This window comes from Ranitomeya variabilis, chromosome 3, assembly GCF_051348905.1.
Source record: "Ranitomeya variabilis isolate aRanVar5 chromosome 3, aRanVar5.hap1, whole genome shotgun sequence".
In the NCBI taxonomy this organism is placed as follows: domain Eukaryota; kingdom Metazoa; phylum Chordata; class Amphibia; order Anura; family Dendrobatidae; genus Ranitomeya; species Ranitomeya variabilis.
Window position 1 is genome coordinate 252,386,280 of NC_135234.1, and position 25,003 is coordinate 252,411,282.

At 44.2% G+C, this 25,003-nt stretch overlaps 1 protein-coding gene across 1 annotated transcript in view; it reads right to left on the reverse strand.

The window, feature by feature from the left end:
• IGFN1 (immunoglobulin like and fibronectin type III domain containing 1) overlaps positions 1 to 25,003 on the reverse strand; it is a 262,834-nt gene that overhangs the window by 145,894 nt on the left and 91,937 nt on the right. The gene's annotated exons all lie outside the window — the stretch shown is intronic.

Sequence of the window (25,003 nt, forward strand, 5' to 3'; positions counted from 1 at the left end):
TGAATCCTGTTGTCATCGGTGGTGGTGGCCATCTTCCTGGGGCCGCGCGTGCGCAGATGAAGCGCTCTGCTTCCCGGGGCTTCAGGAAAATGGCCGCGGGATGCCGCGCGTGCGCAGATGGGGATCGCGGCGGCCATTTTTCTGAAGTTCTTAGCTTCAGGAAAATGGCCGCGCGATCTCCATCTGCGCACGCGCGGCCTCCCGCGGCCATTTTCCTGAAGCCCCGGGAAGCAGAGCGCTTCATCTGCGCTCACGCGGCCCCTGGAAGATGGCCGCCACCACCGATAACAACAGCATTCACCCGGCTGTGCTCCTTACCGGGCTGCTGCATCACCTCACCGGGGAAAGGGACCCTCTCACACCATACCTGTCACTGCGCCTCCTGATCCCAGCACCTCCTGATCCCAGCACCTCCTGATCGCAGCACCTCCTCATCCCAGCACCTCCTCATCCCAGCACCTCCTCATCCCAGCACCTCTGCCGGTAACCAGTGCTGCAACCCTCCCATGGACACCAGGACGTGGCGTCGCCCACCTAAGCAGGAAGGGACCCTGCTCAGGTGCACGCCGTACCGCATCACCCCACCTCTGCCGACACCATGCCTCCTGTGACCCTGCTCTGCCACCGCCAGCCTTCAGGTAAGATACTGTAAATTCGGACAATAAGACGGACCCCCATCTTATAAAAAATCTTTTTTTCTGCAATTTTCACCCCAAATTTGGGGTGCGCCTTATGGTCCAGTGCGTCTTATAGTCCGCGAAATATGGTAGTTGAAATGAACTCACCACTGTGCATATATATCAGACTCCACTTATCGGGTGGGACCTGCTTGCTCTGCTAGTCAGCAAAAACAAGAGGAAAAAGTGGTGTAGGAAAAAGCAAGTACAACCACTTATAAAATTTAAAAATATTTCTTTATTCGGTATCCACTAAGATGTTTCTGACATATATAACACAATTCATATTATATACATGAAAAACATTATATACAAGTATATTCCATCAATTTTATAGTATCAATACAAATACACTGTGTCATTACAAAAATTAAAGCCATTGGGCTATTTGGTATTCATTTTAAGAATCTAGACATTTCCCTTAAAAAAACCTTTTTTCTTCCAGTGTTCACCTCTTTCAGGACATATTACTCGTTCAACACCATAGCATGTAAGTCATATAAGTCCTTTTATACAACCTTCATGTACCTCTATAAAATGATTAGTCACTCCAGAATCAGTGTTATTACCTTTTTGATGTTATAAATATGTTCTGACACTCTTTATTTATTTTTCTTGTAGTGCACTAATAACCAACAACCAATTCTACACAGTATACTGTTATGACCCCAATGGCGAGGGTCTCAGAGGAACGTGGAAGTCTGCAAAATACAAAAATCCAGCTCATAGGGCAGTGGTAACTGGGTTGACCATATATCTACTCCTAACGCCAACACTAGAAGTAGCCGGGGATCATTCCTACGTTGATTCTAGATGACACGCGCCAGCCGGAGAATCTAGCTACCCCTAGTAGAGGAAAACAAAGACCTTTCTTGCCTCCAGAGAAGGGGACCCCAAAGCTGGATAGAAGCCCCCCACAAATAATGACGGTGAGGTAAGAGGAAATGACAAACACAGAAATGAACCAGGTTTAGCACAGAGAGGCCCGCTTACTGATAGCAGAATAAAGAAAGGTAACTTATATGGTCAACAAAAACCCTATCAAAATCCACACTGGAAATTCAAGAACCCCCGAACCGTCTAACGGTCCGGGGGGAGAACACCAGCCCCCTAGAGCTTCCAGCAAAGGTCAGGATGTAGATTTGGAACAAGCTGGACAAAAATACAAAACCAAAACAAATAGCAAAAAGCAAAAGGCAGACTTAGCTGATATAACTGGAACCAGGATCAGTAGACAAGAGCACAGCAGACTAGCTCTGATAACTACGTTGCCAGGCATTGAACTGAAGGTCCAGGGAGCTTATATAGCAACACCCCTAACTAACGACCCAGGTGCGGATAAAAGGAATGACAGAAAAACCAGAGTCAAAAAACTAGTAACCACTAGAGGGAGCAAAAAGCAAATTCACAACAGTATACCAAATGATGGATGTCACAATTTATAACTTTATCTATAAAATGTTCTTCATTAGGTAATGTTATGGATTTTTTTTTCATCATAAGGGCATATGATACAGTTTTTACCACAATTTTAAAAATCCTTTATTGTGTCAACCATGTTTTATTTGCAGTTTTTCCAATGTATAAACTAGGGGAAAGCATGTTTTTCTACAATGCTATTTATTTTTTCGTCCTGATATAAAAAGGAACATATTTTGAAAATATTTTCTTAATGATTTGAAACTAGCATTATAAGGCCTGCTAAAAGTAGGTAATCAGTTGTCTTTTCTTTATTTGGTGTTTTGTAAAATATTTCCTCTATTCATATTTTTTACATTTATGAGGGAACAATTTAATTATTCTTAGATCCTCTATCTTTTAGCCTATTTTTAATGATTTCTCTTTCCTTTTCAAAAGTAATTTCCCTTGAACAAATGCGTTTTGCGCTCAAAAATTCACAATGATGCCTTTATGGTATGATCTGGGTGCCAGCAGTCTGCTCACAACAATGTATTGCCACAAACTGGTTTCCTAAACACAGCTGTTTGAACCACTCCCAAATAATAATAATAATAATAATAATAATAATAATAATAATAATAATAATTTTATTTATATAGTGCCAACATATTCTGCAGCGCTTTACAAATTATAGAGGGGACTTGTACAGACAATAGACATTACAGCATAAGGCCGGTTTCACACGTCAGTGGCTCCGGTACGTGAGGTGACAGTTTCCTCACGTACCGGAGCCACTGACACACGTAGACACATTGAAATCAATGCATCTGTGCAGATGTCATTGATTTTTTGCGGACCGTGTCTCCGTGTGCCAAACTCGGAGACATGTCAGTGTTCGTGGGAGCGCACGTATTACACGGACCCATTAAAGTCAATGGGTCCGTGTAAAACACGTACCACACACGGACGTTGTCCGTGTGCAGTCCGTGTGCCGTGCAGGAGACAGCGCTACAGTAAGCGCTGTCCCCCCCACATGGTGCTGAAGCCGCCATTCATATCTTCTCTGCAGCAGCGTTTGCTGTAGAGAAGATATGAATAATCCTTTTTTTTGTTTGTTTCTCGTGTTTAACATAAAGATCCATGTCCCCACCCCCCTCCCACCCCCTGTGTGGCCGCCCGCTGTTATTAAAATACTTACCCGGCTCCCTCGCAGTGTCCTGTCCTGGCCACAGCTTCTACTGTATGGGGTCACGTGGGGCCGCCCATTACAGAAATGAATATGCGGCTCCACCCCTATAGGAGGTGGAGCTGCATATTCATGACTGTAATCGGGGGCCCCACGTGACCGCTCATACGGTAGAAGCTGCGGCCAGGACAGGACACTGCGAGGGAGCCGGGTAAGTATTTTAATAACAGCGGGCGGCCGCACAGGGGGTGGGAGGGGGTTGGGGACATGGATCTTTATGTTAAACACGAGAAACAAACAAAAAAAAGGATTATTCATATCTTCTCTACAGCAAACGCTGCTGCAGAGAAGATATGAATGGCGACTTCAGCACCACGTGGGGGGGGACAGCACTTATCTCTAGCGCTGTCTCCTGCATGGTGCGTGTGGTACCCAGTCGGCACACGGGCGAAACACGTGTGCCGCACGTGTGCCACACTGATGTGCCGCAGAAACGCACGGGCACGGATAATTCCGGTACCGATTTTTCCGGTACCGGAATTATCTGGACGTGTGGGACAGGCCTAACAGAAATTACAGTTCAAAATAGATACCAGGAGGAATGAGGGCCCTGCTCGCAAGCTTACAAACTATGAGGAAAAGGGGAGACACGAGAGGTGGATGGTAACAATTGCTTTAGTTATTCAGACCAGCCATAGTGTAAGGCTCGGGTGTTCATGTAAAGCTGCATGAACCAGTTAACAAATCCACATTACCTGGCAATTCAATGTCTTGAAATTTTATAATTTTATTGGAACACAAAGCAGTGAATTTCAAATTGACATAATTCATATTCAGATATTTAATTAAATTTGGTATGGCCACCATGTCATCGAGGATGTCATCGGCATAGCAGCCATACCACATCAACTGACCAAAAGGGATAATGTCAGATTAAATGTGAAATTTTCCCAGCAGGAAACAAAAAAATTGCTAGAGAAGGTGAGAACCTAGACCCCATTTGGGCTCCTTCTGTTTGCAAAAAATATAAACAAAAGGAAATGATGTGTTGATAGATAATCTACTGCCATCACAATAAAATATTTTAAATTGTCATTATATGTACTGAAATTACTTAAATGACATTCTACCGCCTTCAGTGTAAGGTAATAAGGAATACAAGGGTACAAATTTATTACATCACAGGTAACACAAACACATTCTTTATCCCTTTTTATGTGATTCATGGTTCTTAACACAGTTGTAGTATCTTTTATAAAGCTAGGGGTTATTTGTGCCATAGAACACAATGGTGGAGTGAACATTCCTTTTTGAACTGGAGGCAATCCATAAAACATAGATGTTACTGGATGTAACGGAATAATGAATAATTTTTCTCTTAACTAAAAATATTTAATTTACCGCCTTCTTCTATCAAATTTTCAAGTTTTTTTTTTTTAACTTTTGTTGGATTTTCAAATAATTTGTTTATATGTTCTATTACTAACCAGAATCTTATATACTTGTGTTGCATACATCTCTTTATTCATGATCACAACACTTCCAGATTTATCTGACTTCTTTATAATAAGATCGTCATTCATTCAAGCATTTGATCGCTTCTTTTTGTTTTCTCGTTATGTTTCCTTTTCTATTTTTTTTTATTTGCTTTACTATGTAAATAAGTGAGTCTTTTTCAGCTATCACTTGAAAAGTGTCAATGCATTAATGGGAACCTGTCACCAGGAATAATGCTGTTATCCTGCAGATAAGGGGTAATTCTGCAGGTTAACAACGTTATGATGCTGTAGCCAAATGCAGCAGGGAGAAAATGATCTTTTTTCTTCCGGTCAGCATTTGGTATTAAGCCACAGGAGCATGGCGGCGGCGCTTCAGTCTTGCTCTGAGTGTATACATAGTGGCTGCTGTAACCGTGTCCCCGGCCCTGACTGACACTCGCTCTACATTGAGGCCGGCTGTCAGTCAGGGCTGGGGTGCGTGGTTACAGCGGCCAACCTGTATACTCAGAGCGTGAGTGAACCAGCACCTCCCCCGCCTCCATGACTGAATAGTGATTGCTGGCGGGGAGAAAAAAGATAATTTTCTCCCTGCTGCGTTCAGTTGAGTGCAGGCACCGGACAGCATAATAATGCTGTTAACCTGCAGATTAATCCCATATGCATTTTGCTATTGGAATGTTAAATTAGTAAACAAATTTTCCCACTTTGGGTGTCACTGTCTTTATTATTGTTTTTCTCTGAAAAAAATGAAGTTTAACCCCTTAGTGACAGAGCCAATTTGGTACTTAATGACCGAGCCAATTTTTACAATTCTGACCAGTGTCACTTTATGAGGTTATAACTCTGGAACGCTTTATCGGATCCCGCTGATTCTGAGATTGTTTTTTCGTGACATGTTGTACTTCAAGTTAGTGGTAACATTTCTTCGATATTACTTGCGATTATTTATGAAAAAAATGGAAATATGGCGAAAATTTTTAAAATTTTGCAATTTTCAAACTTTGTATTTTTATGCCCTTAAATCAGAGAGATATGTCACAAAAAATAGTTAATAAATAACATTTCTCACATGTCTACTTTACATCAGCACAATTTTGGAAACAATTTTTTTTTTGTTAGGGAGTTATAAGGGTTAAAAGTTGACCAGCAATTTCTCATTTTTACAACACCATGTTTTTTTTAGGGACCACATCACCTTTGAAGTCATTTTGAGGGGTCTATATGATAGAAAATAACCAAGTGTGACACCATTCTAAAAACTGCACCCCTCAAGCTGCTCAAAACCACATTCAAGAAGTTTATTAACCCTTTACGTACTTCACAGGAACTAAAACAATGTGGAAGAAAAAAATTAACATTTTACTTTTTTTTGCAAACATTTTACTTCAGAACCATTTTTTTTAATTTTCACAAGTGTAAAAACAGAAATTTAACCACAAATTTTGTTGTGCAATTTTTCCTGAGTACGCCGATACCCCATATGTGGAGGTAAACCACTGTTTGGGCGCACCGCAGAGCTTGGAAGTGAAGGAGCACCGTTTGACTGTTTCAATGCAGAATTGGCTGGAATTGAGATCGGACGCCATGTCGCGTTTGGAGAGCCCCTAATGTGCCTAAACAGTGGAAACCCCCCACAAGTGACACCATTTTGGAAACTAGACCCCCCAAGGAACTTATCTAGATGTGTGGTGAGCACTTTGAACCCCCAAGTGCTTCACAGAAGTTTATAACGTAGAGCCGTGAAAATAAAAAATCGCATTTGTTTTCACAAAAATGATTTTTTCGCCCACAAATTCTTATTTTCACAAGGGTAACAGGAGAAATTAGACCACAAAAGTTGTTGTGCAATTTCTCCTGAGTACGTCGATACCCCATATGTGGAGGTAAACCACTGTTTGGGCGCACCGCAGAGCTTGGAAGTGAAGGAGCACCGTTTGACTTTTTCAATGCAGAATTGGCTGGAATTGAGATCGGATGCCATGTCGCGTTTGGAGAGTCCCTGATGTGCCTAAACAGTGGAAACCCCCCACAAGTGATACCATTTTGGAAACTAGACCCCCCAAGGAACTTATCTAGATGTGTGGTGAGCACTTTGAACCCCCAAGTGCTTCACAGAAGTTTATAACGTAGAGCCGTGAAAATAAAAAATCTCATTTTTTCTACAAAAATGATCTTTTTGCCCCCAAATTTTTATTTTCACAAGGGTAACAGGAGAAATTAGACCACAAAAGTTGTTGTGCAATTTCTCCTGAGTACGTCGATACCCCATATATGGGGGTAAACCACTGTTTGGGCGCACCGCAGAGCTTGGAAGAGAAGGAGTGTCGTTTTACTTTTTCAATGTAGAATTGGCTGGAATTGAGATCGGACGCCATGTCACGTTTGGAGAGCCGCTGATGTGCCTAAACAGTAGAGACCCCCCACATATGACACCATTTTGGAAACTAGACCCCTTAAGGAACTTATCTAGATGTGTGGTGAGCACTTTAAACCCCCAGGTGCTTCACAGAAGTTTATAACGTAGAGCCGTGAAAATAAAAAAATCGCATTTTTTCTACAAAAATGATCTTTTTACCTCCAAATTTTTATTTTACCAAGGGTAACAGGAGAAAATGGACCCCAGAAGCTGTTGTACAATTTGTCTTGAGTACGCCGACACCCCATATGTGGGGGTAAACCACTGTTTGGGCGCATGGCTGAGCTCGGAAGCAAAGGAGCGCCATTTGACTTTTCAATGCAAAATTGACTGGAATTGAGATCGGACGCCATGTCGCGTTTGGAGAGCCCCTGATGTGCCTAAACAGCAGAAACCCCCCAAAAGTGACCCCATTTTGGAAACTAGACCCCCCATGGAACTTATCTAGATGTGTAGTGAGAACTTTGAATGCCCAAGTGCATCACAGAAGTTTATAATGCAGAGTCGTGAAAATAAAAAATATATATTTTTTAACAATAAAGATTTTTTAGCCCCCAAGTTTTTATTTTCACAAGGGTAACAAGAGAAATTGGACCCCAAAAGTTGTTGTCCAATTTGTCCTGAGTATGCTGGTACCCCATATGTGGGGGTAAACCACTGTTTGGGCGCATGGCAGAGCTCGGAAGGGAAGGAGTGCCATTTTGGAATGCAGACTTTGATAGAATTGTCTGCGGGCGTTATGTTGCCTTTGCAGACCCCTAATGTACCTAAACAGTAGAAACCCCCAACAAGTGACCCCATTTTGGAAAATAGACCCCCCAAGGAACTTATCTAGATATGTGGTGAGAACTTTGAATGCCCAAGTGCTTCACAGAAGTTTATAATGCAGAGTAGTGAAAATAAAAAATATTTTTTTTCCCACAAAAAAGATTTTTTTAGCCCCCAAATTTTTATTTTCACAAGGGTAACAAGAGAAATTGGACCCCAAATGTTGTTGTCCAATTTGTCCTGAGTATGCTGGTACCCCATATGTGGGGGTAAACCACTGTTTGGGCGCACGGCAGAGCTCGGAAGGGAAGGAGCGCCATTTTGCAATGCAGACTTTGATAGAATTGTCTGCGGGCGTTATGTTGCGTTTGCAGACCCCTAATGTACCTAAACAGTAGAAACCCCCACAAGTGACCAAATTTTGGAAACTAGACCCCCTAAGGAACTTATCTAGATATGTGGTGAGAACTTTGAAAGCTCAAGTGCTTCACAGAAATTTATAATGCAGAGTAGTGAAAATAAAAAAATATATTTTTTTCCAACAAAAAAGATTTTTAGCCCCCAAGTTTTTATTTTCACAAGGGTAACAGGAGAAATTGGACCCCAAAAGTTGTTGTCCAATTTATCCCGAGTACGCTGATGCCCCATATGTGGGGGTAAACCACTGTTTGGGCGCACGGCAGAGCTCAGAAGGGAGGGAGTACCATTTGACTTTTTTAGCGCAAAATTGGCTGTCGTGTTTGGAGACCCCCTGATGTACCTAAACAGTGGAAACCCCCCAATTCTAACTCCAACCCTAACCCCAACACAGCCCTAACCCTAATCTCAACCCGATCCATAATCCTAATCACAACCCTAACGATAATCACAACCCTAACCCCAAAACAGCCCTAATCTCAACCCTAACCATAACCCTAATCAAAACCCTAAATCCAACACACCCCTAACCCTAATCCCAACCCTAACCCTAATCCCAACCCTAATCCCAAACGTAACACTAATCCAAACCCTAACCCTAATCCCAACTCTAACCCTAACTTTAGCCCCAACCCTAACTTTAGCCCCAACCCTAACCATAACTTTAGCCCCCGTCGTCACAAAAAAAGTTCAATGTAACCTTTTTTTTGTACGTCGCGTCCGCCATTTCCGCGGATGCGTGGCCGTAACTCTGCCCCCTCCTCCCCAGGACATAGACTGGGCAGCGGATGCGTTGAAAAACTGCATCCGCTGCCCACGTTGTGCACAATTTTCACAACGTGCGTCGGTACATCGGGCCGACGCATTGCGACCGCCCCGTACCGACGCAAGTGTGAAAGAAGCCTTAGGCTACTTTCAGACATAGCGCATTTTTGAGCGCTATTTTGCGGGCGCTTTTCAAAAATGCGCAATGTCATTTTCGTCTGCCGGCAAAGTGAATGAGAAATTCACTTTGCCGTTCAGACACACCGCAAAAAAACGCGGCGCTTTTGTCTGCAAACACGCCGGCGTAAAAAGAATTGACATGTCAATTCTTTACGCAGCGGCGTGTCTGCGTATCCCCCTAGGGCCCCATATTACCTTCCACACACAGCGCCTTTGTCCTGGGTGTCGGCGTCTTTGTACGGAGGGGTTGACACCCAGGACCGGACGTGACGTCGGACAGGAAGAGGGAAGCCCCCGCCCCCCAGTGAAGCAGCATGGAGTCCTTCTGTGTGTGTGTGTGTGCGTGTGAGTGCGTGTGTGTGTCCCCATGCGACGCTAGTGCCACCATTGTGCTAAGTCGCCGTATGGGACTACTACTCCCATCCGGTATTAGGATGGGAGAGTTGTCCCTGTGTCCGGCGACTTAGCACAATTGTAAAGTTACACAAAACACCTACACACAATACACATACATGACACACAGTACATACAACATATAACACAGAGTATATACTCACCAACAGCACACTTGTAGGCGAAGCCCTCGATCCTCCAGGAAAAAATCCAAAAATAATAAACCAAATTCATACTCCCTGTCCGCAGAATCCATAAAACGAGTGTCCCACGCCGATCGGCTGCTCTCCGGCGATACACTGCCAGGAGCGAAGCTCCTAGCAGTGTATCGCGTACTGTTCCGGAGTTCAATGACTCCGGCGTCTCGGTTAACAGCAGTACAGCTGCGTTGAACTTTCCCACGCAGCACTGCCGTTAAGCGAGAGTGCCGGGGTCAATGACCGCCGGTAAACTCGCTCGCGCATGCGCAGTGACACACCGACAGGAACTATGGCTCCTGTCAGTGTGTTGCTGCAGCCGTGGAGAGCAGACATATCTCTGGATGTGTCTGTTCTCCATGGAAAATCTTGATACGTGGCACTTAAATATGTGGCAATTAAATACGTGACACGTGGCACTTATATGTGATACGTGTCACTTAAATACGTGGCACTGAAATACGTGATACGTGGCACTTTGATACGTGGCACGTGTCACTTAAATACGTGGCACTGAAATATGTGGCACGTGGCACTTTGATACGTGGCACTGAAATATGTGGCACGTGGCACTTTGATACGTGGCACTTTGATACGTGGCACGTGGCACTTTGATACGTGGCACGTGGCACTTTGATACGTGGCACGTGGCACTTTGATACGTGGCACGTGGCACTTTGATACGTGGCACTTTGATACGTGGCACGTGGCACTTTGATACGTGGCACGTGGCACTTTGATACGTGGCACTGAAATATGTGGCACGTGGCACTTTGATACGTGGCACTTTGATACGTGGCACGTGGCACTTTGATACGTGGCACTGAAATATGTGGCACGTGGCACTTTGATACGTGGCACGTGTCACTTAAATACGTGGCACGTGGCACTGAAATATGTGGGACACGTCGCACAAAAAAGTTACATGTAGTTTTTTTTGTGTCGACGGTCCGCCGAAGCACGACGCATCCGTCGCACGACGGATGCGACATGTGGCAATCCGTCGCAATGCGTCGCTAATGCAAGCCAATGGAGAAAAAACGCATCCTGCAAGCACTTTTGCAGGATGCGTTTTTTCTCCAACGACGCATTGCGACGGAAGCCAAAAAACGCTAGTGTGAAAGTAGCCTAACCCTAGCCCTAACCCTAAATTTAGCCCCAACCCTAACCCTAACTCTAACCCTAACTCTAACCCTAACCCTAACCCTAATTTTAGCCCCAACTTGTCTTCTCCTGCCGGCCGGCAGATGGCAGCAGATGGCGGGCGCACTGCGCATGCGCCCGCCATGATGAAAAAGCCGGCTGGCAGGAGAAGACAGAAGAGGACCCAGGGACCCCGGGTGAGTATGATAGGGTCCCCGAATCCCCCTATTTCTCTGTCCTCTGATGTGCGATCACATCAGAGGACAGAGAAATAACTGATCGCTTTTTTTTTTTTTTTTTTTTTTTTTTTTGCGGTCGCCGGTAAACTGTTAATTACCGGCGATCGCAAAGCAGGGGTCGGTGCAAATCGACCCCGATCATGTTCTTTGGGGTCTCGGCTACCCCCGGCAGCCGAGACCCCAAAGAACATCCGGGTGCCGGGCGGCGGGCGCACTGCGCGTGCGCCCGCCATTTTTTCCCGGAAAAAAGATGGCGGCGCCCATGGGGAGACACGAGGAGCACCGGGGGAGGTAGGTAAGTATTGGGGGGCTATTGGGGGCCATCGGGGACCACATTTCTCTGTCCTCCGATGTGCGATCACATCGGAGGACAGAGAAATTAAACGGCAAATCGCGTTTTTTTTTTTTTTGTTGCGACCGCCGGTAAACGGTTAATTACCGGCGATCGCAACTCGGGGGTCGGTAAAAACCCCCCGAATCATGTTCTCTGGGGTCTCGGCTACCCTCGGCAACCGAGACCCCAGAGAAAATCCGACTCTGGGGGGCGCTATTCACTTTTTCCACAGCGCCGTTAATTAACGGCGCTGTGGTTTAAGTACCCTTAGCGGCCGCCGTTAAAAGGCGTATCGGCGGTCGTTAAGGGGTTAATAATTACATTTCTGGGGAATCTATTCACATCAATCAATGTCTGAAATAAATTAAAAGGCTGATCCGGAGCAAAATTTAAACCTTTGGAAAGTACTTTATATTGTTCCTTGGATAATAATAATAATTGGTGGAAGTGAGAACTACTACATTTTTGGCCATATTTAATTTGTCAACTCTATTTTTTTCTGCTCGTAAAATATCCTGTCTTGCCATCCGATTTTTCCACTCTTTCTGATTATCCCTATAAACATAGATTTTTCTAATTTTTGTAAAATTGTGGCAAGAATCTGATGTTTCATGTTCAGTTGAGGAAAAATTCACTATTTTTCTTCTCCTGATTTTTTTAAAATATGTATCTTCTTCCAAACGTTGTTTTCCATTTGTATACTTGTTATTTTTGTAGTCAAGAGTGTCGATTTGAAAATTTTCTTCTCTTGACTTGCACATTTTCTCTTAGTTTTTTGTACGTCATCATATTGTTGATGTGAATTTAATTTAGTGGATATGCGTCAGAGATGTATTGATGCACATCAGAAACATCTTAGTGGATACCGAGTAAAGAAGTATTTTTACATTTTATAAGTAGTCACACATGCTTTTTATTACATTAATCAAATCACAGCTTATATTTATTAAATGATATATAAACCCCTTCTTTTTCATCCCTTCTTTCAGGCTGATGCTGTGCTGCCTCACAGCTTGAACCGTGGTGAACTCTTGAGTGTGGGAAAATGAACTGGAATTTTACCACGCTCCAGAGTTCACCGCGGGTCAGGCTGTGAGGCAGCACAACATCAGTGATGTCAGCGCTAGTCACTGACGTTGCCGCCAGCAGCTTCTCATTCATTCACCAGTGGTTTACAGCAGGAGCGGTCGCATCAGCACCGCTCCCGGTTGTAAACTATATATCCCCTAGATATGGATTGCAGAGTGGGACTGAACGCCGGACAGGTAGGTATGGGTATATTGTTGGTTTGTTATTTTTTCTTTATTACATAAGATCGAGGACGTCGCATGGATTAGCTGAATAATAAAGATGGCAAACTGTGTTTAGTGTTTTATTTCATAAAAAGACTTTATTATGGCTGTGTCTTTATTTAACCCTGTACCAACTATAGGATTAGTAATGGATAGGTGTCTTATTGACACCTCTCCATTACAAAGCCGGTTTGATGTCACCTTACAATACAAAGGTGACATCAACCCCACAACTATTACCCCACTTGCCACCGCTACAGGGCAAGTCGGAAGAGCGAGGCTAAGTGCCAGAATTGGCGAATCTTACAGATGCACCTTTTCTGGGGTGGCTGAGCGCTGATGTTTTTAGCCACGGGGGACCAATATCATGATCCCTTCCTATGCTTTTAATACCAGCCCACAGCTGTCTGCATAGCCTTTGCTGGTTATTAATTATGAGGGAACCCCACGTAATTTTTTTGGGGGTCCCCCATTTTAATAGCCAGTAAAGGCTAAGTATATAGCTGTGAACTGATATTAATAGCCTGGGAAGCTCCATGGGTATTACACCCTTCCCAGGCTATAAACATCTGCCCCCAGTTGCTGGCTTTCCCTCTGCTAGTTTTGAAAATAGCGTGGGAGCCCACACCATTTTTTTTCAATAAATAATTGTTTATTAATTAAATACATGTCCAGTAATTTGCACACACACTGTACTAATTGCATTTGTCACTGACATCTATATATCTACGTAATCTATATGTATTTACTGTATGTAATCTATCTCTTCTATCCTGTCAGCTCCTGCAGTGATTTTACAGAAGCCGGCAGATGAATTACTGGCTTTTATTCTATCTTTCAGTTCAATATAAATACATATATATATATATATATATATATATATATATATATATATATATACATATGTGTTACTGACATGTATATATAAATGTATTCTATGTGTATATATCTATTCTATCTATTCTATTCTAACCTGTCAGTGTGATTTTTACAGTAGCCGCATATGAATTGCCAGCTTTTCAAAGGACACCGGTGCGTAAAAAACAGACAGCACTCGCATAGTGCTGTGCGTTTTTTTCTCGCATCCATTGACTTTCATTGGCGAGGCTCGTCCGAGATACGCGGTAAATCGCAGCATGCTGCAATTTTTTTCTCAGTCCAATTTCAGCTGAGAAAAAATTAGCAGATGAGATGTCACCCATTGAATAACATTGGTCCGAGTGTAATGAGATTTTTTTATCAGATTGCCCTCGTCCGTTTTTCTCGCAAATGGTTATGAGCCCTTAGATTGATCAAATTTCATGTAATCATCCTGTGCTCACCATCTACTCCTTATTAAATAGGCAGAGTTGCAAGGTTGATATTTCTTCACTAGTGCAATTTAATAACACATATGTTGCTTATTTTCTCATGCTGCTTATTTCATGTATATTTTGAATTATTCCAGAAGAATACAAGGTGCTATTTGCTGTGGTTTGAAGCAGGGCCAGGACAAGGGGTAGGCAGGATACGTGTCTGCCTAGGGAACTACCTACTGCCTCCTCGAGGGGTGCCCACTTTGGTGAAAAAACTCTGAAGATGCTGAATGCCTGCAACTGACCGGCATCTTCCTCCGGCCACAGGAATTCAGCAAAGTGACGAACAGGGCGCAGGTACACGGGACAGCTGGGTCAGTCACTGACACCACTCACCACTCTCTTTGCGCAGAATGCAGATCACTTCTGACCGGCACACTGAAGGAGATGGCATACAAAGGGGACTTTGGATGGCGCAAAGCAGTGAAGTCACCACGCTATTCAGCGCCCACTGCTGTACCAGACAGAAGAGTAGAAGAAGACTGCGCTGGACGGGAAGCAGGGATTAGATGAGTATAAACTTGTTTTTTTGTTTTTCTTATTTTACTCACAATGGGGGCTGACTGTAGGAACTTTATGAGAGGCTCAAGGCTGGATGTGGGGGTGTTATGAGGGGCTGGCTCTTGAAACATTATGAGCGGCTGACTGTGGATGGCATTATGAGGGGCTTGGCTGTGTGGACATTGTGAGGGGCTGGCTGAAGGAACATTATAAGGGGCATAATTATGGACTGGCAATGGGGACGCTATGAGGGGCTGGCTGTGGGGATGCTATGAGGGGCTGGCTGTTGAGACGTTATTAGGGGCTGGCTGAATGGACATTACATGGAGCTGGCTGTGGGGGACATTACGAGGGGCTGGCTGGTGGGGACTTTGCGATGGGCTGGCTATGGGGGACATTACAATAGGGGCTGGTTTTGTGGATATTACAAGAGGGGCTGGCTGTGTGAACATTTCAAGAGGGGCTGAGGTGCTTTATATGGGGACATCATATTATATGGGAGACTATGGGAAACATTATACTGTATATAGAGAGCTGTGGTGGACATCATACTATACAGCTCTGGCAAAAATTAAGAGACCACCACATCAAAACCCTGTCATGGGCAGCCCAATCCCCTGATCCCCATTGAAAACCTTTGGAATGTAATCAAGAGGTTGATGGATAGTCACAAGCCATCAAACAAAGAACTGCTTAAATTTTTCCGCCAGAAGCAGTGTGAAAGACTGGTGGAAAGCATGCCAAGATGCATGAAAGCTGTGATTAAAAATCATGGTTATTCCATAAAATATTGATTTCTGAACTCTTCCTGAGTTAAAACATTATTATTGTTGTTTCTAAATTATTATTAAGAACTTGGTTTTTTTGCATTATTTGAGGTCTGAAAGCACTGTTTTTTTTAATTATTATTATTTATTATTATTATTTATTGTTATAGCGCCATTTATTCCATGGCGCTTTACAAGTGAGGAGGGGTATACATAATAAAAACAAGTACAATAATCTTGAACAATACAAGTCATAACTGGTACAGTAGGAGAGAGGACCCTGCCCGCGAAGGCTCACAATCTACAAGGGATGGGTGAGAATACAGTAGGTGAGGATAGAGCTGGTCATGCAGCGGTTTGGTTGATTGGTGGTTACTGCAGGTTGTAGGCTTGTCGGAAGAGGTGGGTCTTCAGATTCTTTTTGAAGGTTTCGATGGTAGGTGAGAGTCTGATGTGTTGTGGTAGAGGGTTCCAGAGTAGGGGTGATACGCGAGAGAAGTCTTGTATACGATTGTGGGAAGAGGAGATAAGAGGGGAGTAGAGAAGGAGATCTTGTGAGGATCGGAGGTTGCGTGTAGGAAAGTATCGGGAGATGAGGTCACAGATGTAAGGAGGAGACAGGTTGTGGATGGCTTTGTACGTCATGGTTAGGGTTTTGTACTGGAGTCTCTGGGCAATGGGGAGCCAGTGAAGGGATTGACAGAGGGGAGAGGCCGGAGAATAGCGGGGGGACAGGTGGATTAGTCGGGCAGCAGAGTTTAGAATAGATTGGAGGGGTGCGAGAGTGTTTGAGGGGAGGCCACAGAGCAGGAGGTTGCAGTAGTCAAGGCGAGAGATGATGAGGGCATGGACTAGGGTTTTTGCAGATTCTTGGTTGAGGAATGAACGGATTCGTGAAATATTTTTGAGATGAAGTCGGCAGGAAGTGGAAAGGGCTTGGATATGTGGTTTGAAGGAGAGATCAGCGTCAAGGATAACCCCGAGGCAGCGAGCTTGTGGGACTGGGGAGAGTGGGCAGCCATTTACTGTAATGGATAGGTTCGTTGGGGGGGTCACGTGAGATGGGGGAAAGATGATGAATTCTGTTTTGTCCATGTTAAGTTTCAGAAATCTAGCGGAGAAGAAGGATGAAATAGTGGACAGACATTGAGGGATTCTGGTTAGTAGGGAGGTGATATCTGGTCCAGAGATGTAGATCTGTGTGTCATCAGCGTAGAGGTGATACTGAAAGCCATGAGATTCTATGAGCTGTCCCAGGCCAAAGGTGTAAATGGAGAAGAGCAGGGGCCCAAGGACTGAACCTTGTGGGACTCCGACAGATAGGGGGCGAGGTGAGGAGGTGGTGTGTGAGTGGGAGACGCTGAATGTCCGGTCTGTTAGGTATGATGAGATCCAGGATAGGGCCAAGTCTGTGATGCCAAGGGATGAGAGGGTCTGTAATAATAGGGAATGGTCCACTGTGTCAAAGGCAGCCGACAGGTCGAGGAGGAGGAGAACAGAGTAGTGTCGCTTGCTCTTGGCGGTTAAGAGGTCATTGGTGACCTTAGTTAGGGCAGTTTCAGTGGAGTGGTGTGACCGGAAGCCAGATTGTAAGCGGTCAAAGAGGGAGCAAGAAGAGAGATGGGAGGACAGTTCAAGGTAGACGTGTTGTTCCAGTAGTTTTGAGGCATAGGGGAGAAGTGATATAGGGCGATAGCTAGACACAGAGGATGGGTCGAGAGAGGGCTTTTTGAGGATAGGTGTGATGGAGGCATGTTTAAAGCTTGAGGGGAAAACACCAGTTGTTAGTGATAGGTTGAAGAGATGGGTTAGGGTTGGGATGAAGATTGAGGTGAGGTTTGGGATGAGGTGGGATGGGAGCGAGTCAAGAGCACAGGTGGTGAGATGCGATCTTGAGAGTAGAGTGGCGAGTTGATCTTCTGTAATGGTGGAGAAGTTGGTTTTGGAGGTGGAGGGTAGGGAAGTTGGGAGGAAGGGCTCTGGGGCTTGTTGACCAAAACTGTCTCTGATGTTATCAATCTTCTGCTTGAAGAATGAGGCAAAGTCTTCTGCAGAGATAAGTGGGGAGGGAGGAGGTGCTGGGGGACGGAGGAGAGAATTGAAGGTGTTGAATAACTGTTTAGGGTTGTGAGACAGGGAGGATATGAGAGATGAGAAGTAGGTTTGCTTAGTTGTGGCGAGTGTGGTCTTGAAAGTAGTGAGGGACTGTTTGAATGCGATGAAGTGGTCGTTGGAGTGGGTTCTTTTCCATCTGCGCTCAGCAGCCCTGGAAGCTCGCCTCAGTTCTTTGGTCAGGCTGGTGTGCCAGGGCTGTCTGTTGATTTTGCGAGCTTTGGTATGTGTAAGTGGGGCAGCAGATTCCAAAGCTACAGCTATTGTGGTGTTATATAGAGTGGCAGCGTCATCCGCATTGTGTATGGAACTTATGTCTGTGAGAGGGAGGAGGGATTCAGAGAATGAATGTAGGTCAAGATGTTTAAGATTCTGCGAGGGTGTGAAAGTTTGTGGGGTGGGGATTCTAGACATGGAGTGGAGAGAGATGAGAATGTGAGAAGGTTGTGGTCAGAGAGAGGAAGAGGTGAGTTAGAGAGGTTAGATAGGGAGCAGAGGCGGGTGAAGATGAGGTCCAGTGTGTGACCATCTTTGTGAGTGGCTGCAGAAGACCATTGAGTGAGGCCGAAGGAGGAAGAGAGAGATAGTAGTTTAGTGGTAGCTGAGAGGGAAGTGTCAATGGGGATGTTGAAATCGCCCATGATGATAGAGGGGATGTCTGCAGAAAGGAAATGAAGTAGGCAGGTGGTGAAGTGGTCAAAGAAGATGGTGGCTGGCCCTGGGGGGCAGTAAATGGCAGCCAGTTGGAGGCTGGAGGGGGAGTAGATGCGCACAGAGTGCACCTCAAAGGAAGGGAGAGTAACAGAGGGTGGCAGTGGGATTGGGGTGAAGGAGCAGTTATCTGACAGGAGAAAACCTCCGCCATGCTTGCTGCTGGGGCGGGGTGTGTGAGAAAGGTGGAAGCCACCGTAAGAGAGTGCAGCAGGGGAGGCTGTGTCAGAAGGGGTGAGCCAGGTTTCGGTGATGGCGAGGAAGGAAAGTTTGGTAGTAACAAAGAGATCATGGATGTAGGAAAGCTTGTTACAGACAGAGCGAGCATTCCACAGAGCTCCTGTTAGTGGGACTGGGGAAGCGGAGGCTGGGTGAATGGGTATAAGGTTAGAGAGGTTACGGAAGTTTGTGATGGAGCGTGGGTGGGAGGTAGAATTGACTGTGGGAATATGGTGAGGAGGACCAGGATTTGGAGAGATATCACCAGCAGTGAGAAGGAGCAGAGCTAGTGTTAGCAGGTGGGAGCAGGAGAGGGCGTGAGGGGGCTGTCTGTGCTTTGAGACAGAGGATTGTATGTTAAGGAACAGTTCTGAGGAGGAGGTGAGATGGATGGGGAGGATTGAAGAGGAGATGAACAGTTCCTTACTTGGTGTGGGGATTGGGGGAGGTAGCAGAAAGTGAAAGATTATAGGGGTGAAAGTGAAAACAAACTGAAACATTGTTTGCAGTGACTGGCCAGTTACCTTCAGTTCCCTTCAGGTTCAATTCAGGTTTTAATTCTAATGTAATCCACACTTTTAGAACACACTTCTAGAAATCACACTGCAGACTGAAGTCTAGCAGACTTGTGCTATGCAATATATGGAAAACTAAGTGCGTTCAGGTGTGAAGCAGAGCGGAGTGGTCTCTGCTCATCTTGGTCAGAGAATTAAGGGTGGACCAGATGCATACAATCAAGCCTAAGTAAACAAGGTCATAAATATCACAGAGTGAGCTGGGGTTAGCTGGATGAACATACCATATGAAAGCAAAGAGCAGGGGAAAGTCTGTGTGCAAAGCTGGGTGATGTATTATGTGCACTTCAGAGCAGGAGAGCTGGATGAACATACCATATGAAAGCAAAGAGCAGGGGAAAGTCTGTGTGCAAAGCTGGGTGATGTATTATGTGCACTTCAGAGCAGGAGAGCTGGATGAACATACCATATATACCATACCATACCATACATACCATATATAAATGTTATTTTGACCATTTGTCCTTTTCAGAAAAAAATGTATTGCTTGGAAATTTGGAGACGTTGTCAGAAGTTTGTACACTAAAAGAACAATTTACATTTTACTCAAAACTATACCTATAAAGTGAAAAATCAGACAAACTGAACATTTGAAAGTGGTCTCTTAATTTTTGCCAGAGCTGTATATGAGGAGCTGTCATGGTGACCATACTACTATACAACAGAGGGCTGTGGTTGACATCGTAGTGTATATTGGGAGGGCTGTTGTGATTGTACTGTATGGGTGACTGTGATGATCATCATACTGTTTAGGGGAACAGCGTGAGGAGGGGGTACAGTTTGGAGAGGACAACATGGTGGACAGTATAAGGGCATAATGTGAGGGGAGCACAAAGTGGATATGGAGAGGGGGCAGCATGAAATGTGAGCACAATATGGAAGTTCATAAGGGTGAATGGTGTGGTGTTTATAGCAGATAGTGAAAAACGGTGTGGTGGTTATAGCTCATAAGGGCGAAAAGTATGGCGGTTATAGCTGATAATAGCAGACAGTGTGGCCATATACAGTACCACAGAAGGCTTATGTAGGGCATAACACGGACAAATATCTTTATGCAAAGGATATTTTAATAACATTTTTATTTTGACAGGCATCGTGTTGGAATTTGCTACAGAAGAGCGCAGAGTAGGGATGTCTGCAGAGAAGAGCTTTGGATGTGAAAAGTCATCATGCAATCTGGACAAGATGGAGATGAGAAGAACTGATTCAATAAGTTGTCACCTATAAGGCATTAAGATGTAAATGTGTACTTGTTGATACTGACTATGTCTCATCAGTACTGTGGTTCCTGTGTGGTCTGCAGTCTGATAATGAGTGACTGATAACAACACCCAACATCTCGTTATCGTTATCATTGTTAAAGGTATACTAGGAGTTGTAGGTTCATTCCACACAACTGTAAGGCCCTGACTTGAGATCACAACTGATTGCTGTACTGATGATTTAATCATGTACTTATCGTAATTCTGGTAATGTCTTCATGTAGTGGTGTTATTTTTATTTACTGATTGTGGGTGTCGTGATTTATTCATGTGCTAATTATGGTTCTGGTGATGCATTAATGTACTGATAGTGGACCTCGTGATGTATTTATGTACTGATGGTGGTTCTGGAGATGTATTTATCTACTGATGATGGTTCTGTTGCTGTCTTCATGTACTGACTGTTGCTATAGCTACCTATTTATTTAGTGATGATGATTCTGGTGCTGTATTTATGCACTATTGATGGCTACGGTGCTCTATTTATGTACTGATCATGATTTTGGTTTTGTATTCATGTACTGATGATGGTTCTGGTGATCAACACACCAGCACAGTCATGATTACATGAATACATCAAAGAACAAACATCTATACATGAATAAGGCACCAGAACCACTATCCATATAGGAATATGGTACCAGAACCACCATCAGTTTGGTTGCAAACTGTATTTTTCACATGACAGATGTAAAAATCATCTGACATATCCTTTATCTATATGGGGTCTCTAGTTTCCATTAGGATATCCGCCAAATGCTGGACACCTTAACTTGAAACATGATCAAGCAATGAATGATTCTATATCTAACTTTGAGAACACAGTCCCTGTTGAGCCTAATCCATAAAATACACAACCTTTTTTTACTTTTGCTAGTATTTTTGGGTGAAAAAAGGAACAATTCTTTGGGAAGTGGTCGTCAGGATGGATGGAGGCGTCATCGGGGGGAGGAAGGGTGGGGGGAGCACCATCGCCTTTATTTGACTAGGGCACAAAAATACCTTGTCCCAGCCCTGGTTTGAAGAGACAAGCACAGGTGAAGCATAACAAATAGTGGTAATCCACCCTTCTTCATTTACTTGAGATAAGGAAACTGTTGATGGCTTTTTAGAAGTGCTCCTTAGGCCAGCTGAAACTCAGGACAGTCACGTCTGAAAATTGCAGACCTGAATATCTCCATGTGCAGCTGCTGGTAATTGATATAGCAGGCAGCTGTAAACTGGAACAGGCAAGGCATGCTGCGATTTTTTACACCTTTGGTTTGTAGGAAAAATTTATTGTATTATTATTGAGTTCGTGTGATGTCTGTTGATCACATACACATCTCAGTGATCCAACCCTTATGCAAATGCTGAATGATAGATTCATGTTATAGAGTGATCAGAAAAAAATATATACAAATATTCTATTTAAGAAGGAAATGTACTGGAGATTCTGACAATTAAGTTGTATTAACATACAGTTGCTTTTTTGTAATATTGTCATCAGTGGTGCACCTCCAATGGCGGCAGCCCACACTGTCTTTATGGGGCCGGTGAGTGAGGAAGGCCTGTTTCAAGTGACAGGACAAGGCCCCTTCCCGCTCGTCATCACATTATTATTTATATTGGCATCCTGGACGCTGATACAGTAGAAAGCATTGCTGAAAGAGGGAACGTCAGCTGATGCTCACTCCTCCATCATTCTTCCTCAACGTCTGACATCTCAGCACAGTGAGCGGGATGACGTCACCACATGGTGCCCACTGCCCTGAGGTATGCAGAGAAACAGGAGAGGGGAGGAGTTTTTTTTTTTTAACTGTGAGGATAGTTCATAAGGACTATGGGGAATGCATTACATTATATGGAGGACTATGGGAAGTGCATTACATTATATGGAGGACTATGGGAAGTGCATTACACTACATGTACGACTGTGCGGTGTATTGTAATATATGGAGGACTATGGTGTGGATTATTTTATATAAAGGATTATGGGGTGTATAATACTATATGGAGATCTATGTGGAGTGCATTATACTATATGGAGGACCATCAGGAGTGCATTGTACTATATACAGGACTATGGGGAGTGCACTACACCATGTGGAGGACTATGGAGGGTGCATTATACTATCAGAAGGACCAGGGCCGGACTGGGACTAAAATTCAGCCCTGGCATTTGAAGTTACACAGGCCCACTTGTCACATGGTGACTGTATAATATCTTTGTACACTTGTAGGCAGGGCCGGTTTTAGGCAAAGTGGGGCCCTAGGCAAAGCTTAAAATGGGGCCCCAAATGCTAACATATTGCACATCACACAGAAGCATTTCGGTTGTATTTACAAGTGCTGAGTTCAGGCCGCTAAATGAGTTTGATCGACAATACTGAAGTTGTTCAACGCTTGTTTCCTGGCCTCTTTTCACCAGCTGAGGAATAATGATGGGACAGAACGATCACTAATAGATCACTAACAGATCACCATACAGTATCATGTTATCAGCAGCACATCTACAGTTTACGCTGGCGATGTGCTGCTGAGAACAATGATTTTTGTTCCAACAAAAACAATCTGAATATGCAGCATTTTACTTGTTTAGTAAAATACACCCCATAGTCCTCCATATATTATAATGTGCACCACAGTCCTCCATATAGTATAATACACTCCCTATAGTCCTCCATATATTAAAATACACTGCTCAGTCCTCCATATACTGTAGCATAATACACTCCTCATAGTGCTCCATATAGTATAATGCACCACCATAGTCATCCATGTAGTACAATTCACACCCCATAGTTCTTCGTATAGTATAACGTATTCCCCATAGTCCTCAATACAGTATAATGCAGCCCACATATATTATAATGCAGCCACCGCCCTACAGAGTATAATGCAGCCACCCCAGAGTATAATGCAGCCACCCAAGGGTATAATAGAGGCCACCCCATAGAATATAATACAGCCCACCTCCCCATAATATATAATGTAGCCCCCATAGAATATAATGCAGCTCCCCATAGTATATAACACAGCCTCCCCCATAGAATATAATACACCCACAATAGTATATAACACAGCCACATAGTAAATAACACGGCCTCCCCCATAGAATATAATATACCCCCCATAGTATATAGCACAACCCGCATAGCAGATAACACAGCCCATGTAGCAGTATACAGCACAGCCCACATAGCAGTATACAGCACAGCCCATGTAGTATACAGCACAGCCCACATAGTGTACAGCACAGCCCACTTAGCAGTATACAGCACAGCCCACACAGTAGTATACAGCACTGCCCACACAGTAGTATACAGCACTGCCCACACAGTAGTATACAGCACAGCCCACACAGTAATATACAGCAGAGCCCACATAGTAGTATATAGCACAGCCCACACAGTAGTATATAGCACAGCCCACACAGTAGTATATAGCACAGCCCATATAGTAGTATATCGCACAGCACAGAGTAGTATACAGCACAGCCCACATAGTAGTATACAGCTCTGCCCACACAGTAGTATATACAGCACTGCCCACATAGTAGTATATAGCACAGCCCACACAGTAGTATACAGCACAGCCCACACAGTAGTATATAGCAGAGCCCACATAGTAGTATATAGCACAGCCCACACAGTAGTATACAGCAGAGCCCACATAGTAGTATATAGCACAGCCCACATAGTATACAGCAGAGCCCACATAGTAATATACAGCACTGCCCACAAAGTAGTATACAGCAGAGCCCACATCTCTCCTCCCCCCTAGAATGGCCCCATTGTCCAGTAAAAAAAAAACACACTCCTCACCTCACCTCGTGCCCGCGCTGCCTGCTCCCTGCTCCTGTCTCGGCGGCTGCCTCTGCACTGCCTGGGACACAGTGAGTGCGCGTGCACCCGCAGTGTCAGAGGCAGAGTGGGGAATGATGGGAGAGGGAGCGTCAGCAGACGCTCTCTCCTCCATCATTGCATTCAACTGTAGCGGCGTCATGGATGCCGGTATAGTTGAATGCGGCGGCGCTGGGGGGGACGGTGAGTCGGCGCATAGCGGCCCACTACTGGCACTGGCCCTTCTGGCATTGCCCGGTGGCCAGTCCGGCCCTGAGAAGGACCATATGGAGGTTTATGGGGAGTGCATTACATTATATTATGGTCTATGGAGAGCATTATACTAAATGGAGGCGTAAGTGGAGTGTATTATACCATATGAAAGACTATTTGGTGCATTATATCATGTGGAAGATTATGGGGTGCATTATAATATATGGAGGACAATGGTGAATGTGTTATACTATATGCAACTATAGGCAGCACATTATATTATGTGGAGGACTATGGGAGTGCATTATATTATATGGAGGATTATGGAGTGCATTATACTACATGGTGGGACATTTCTATGGATACACCTAAATAAAATGGGAATGGTTGGTGATATCAACTTCCTGTTTGTGGCACATTAGTATATAAGAGGGAGGAAACTTTTCAAGATGGATGGTGACCATGGTGGCCATTTTGAAGCCAGCCATTTTGGATCCAACATTACTTTTTCTAATGGGAAGAGGGTCATGTGACACATCAAACTTCTTAAGAATTTC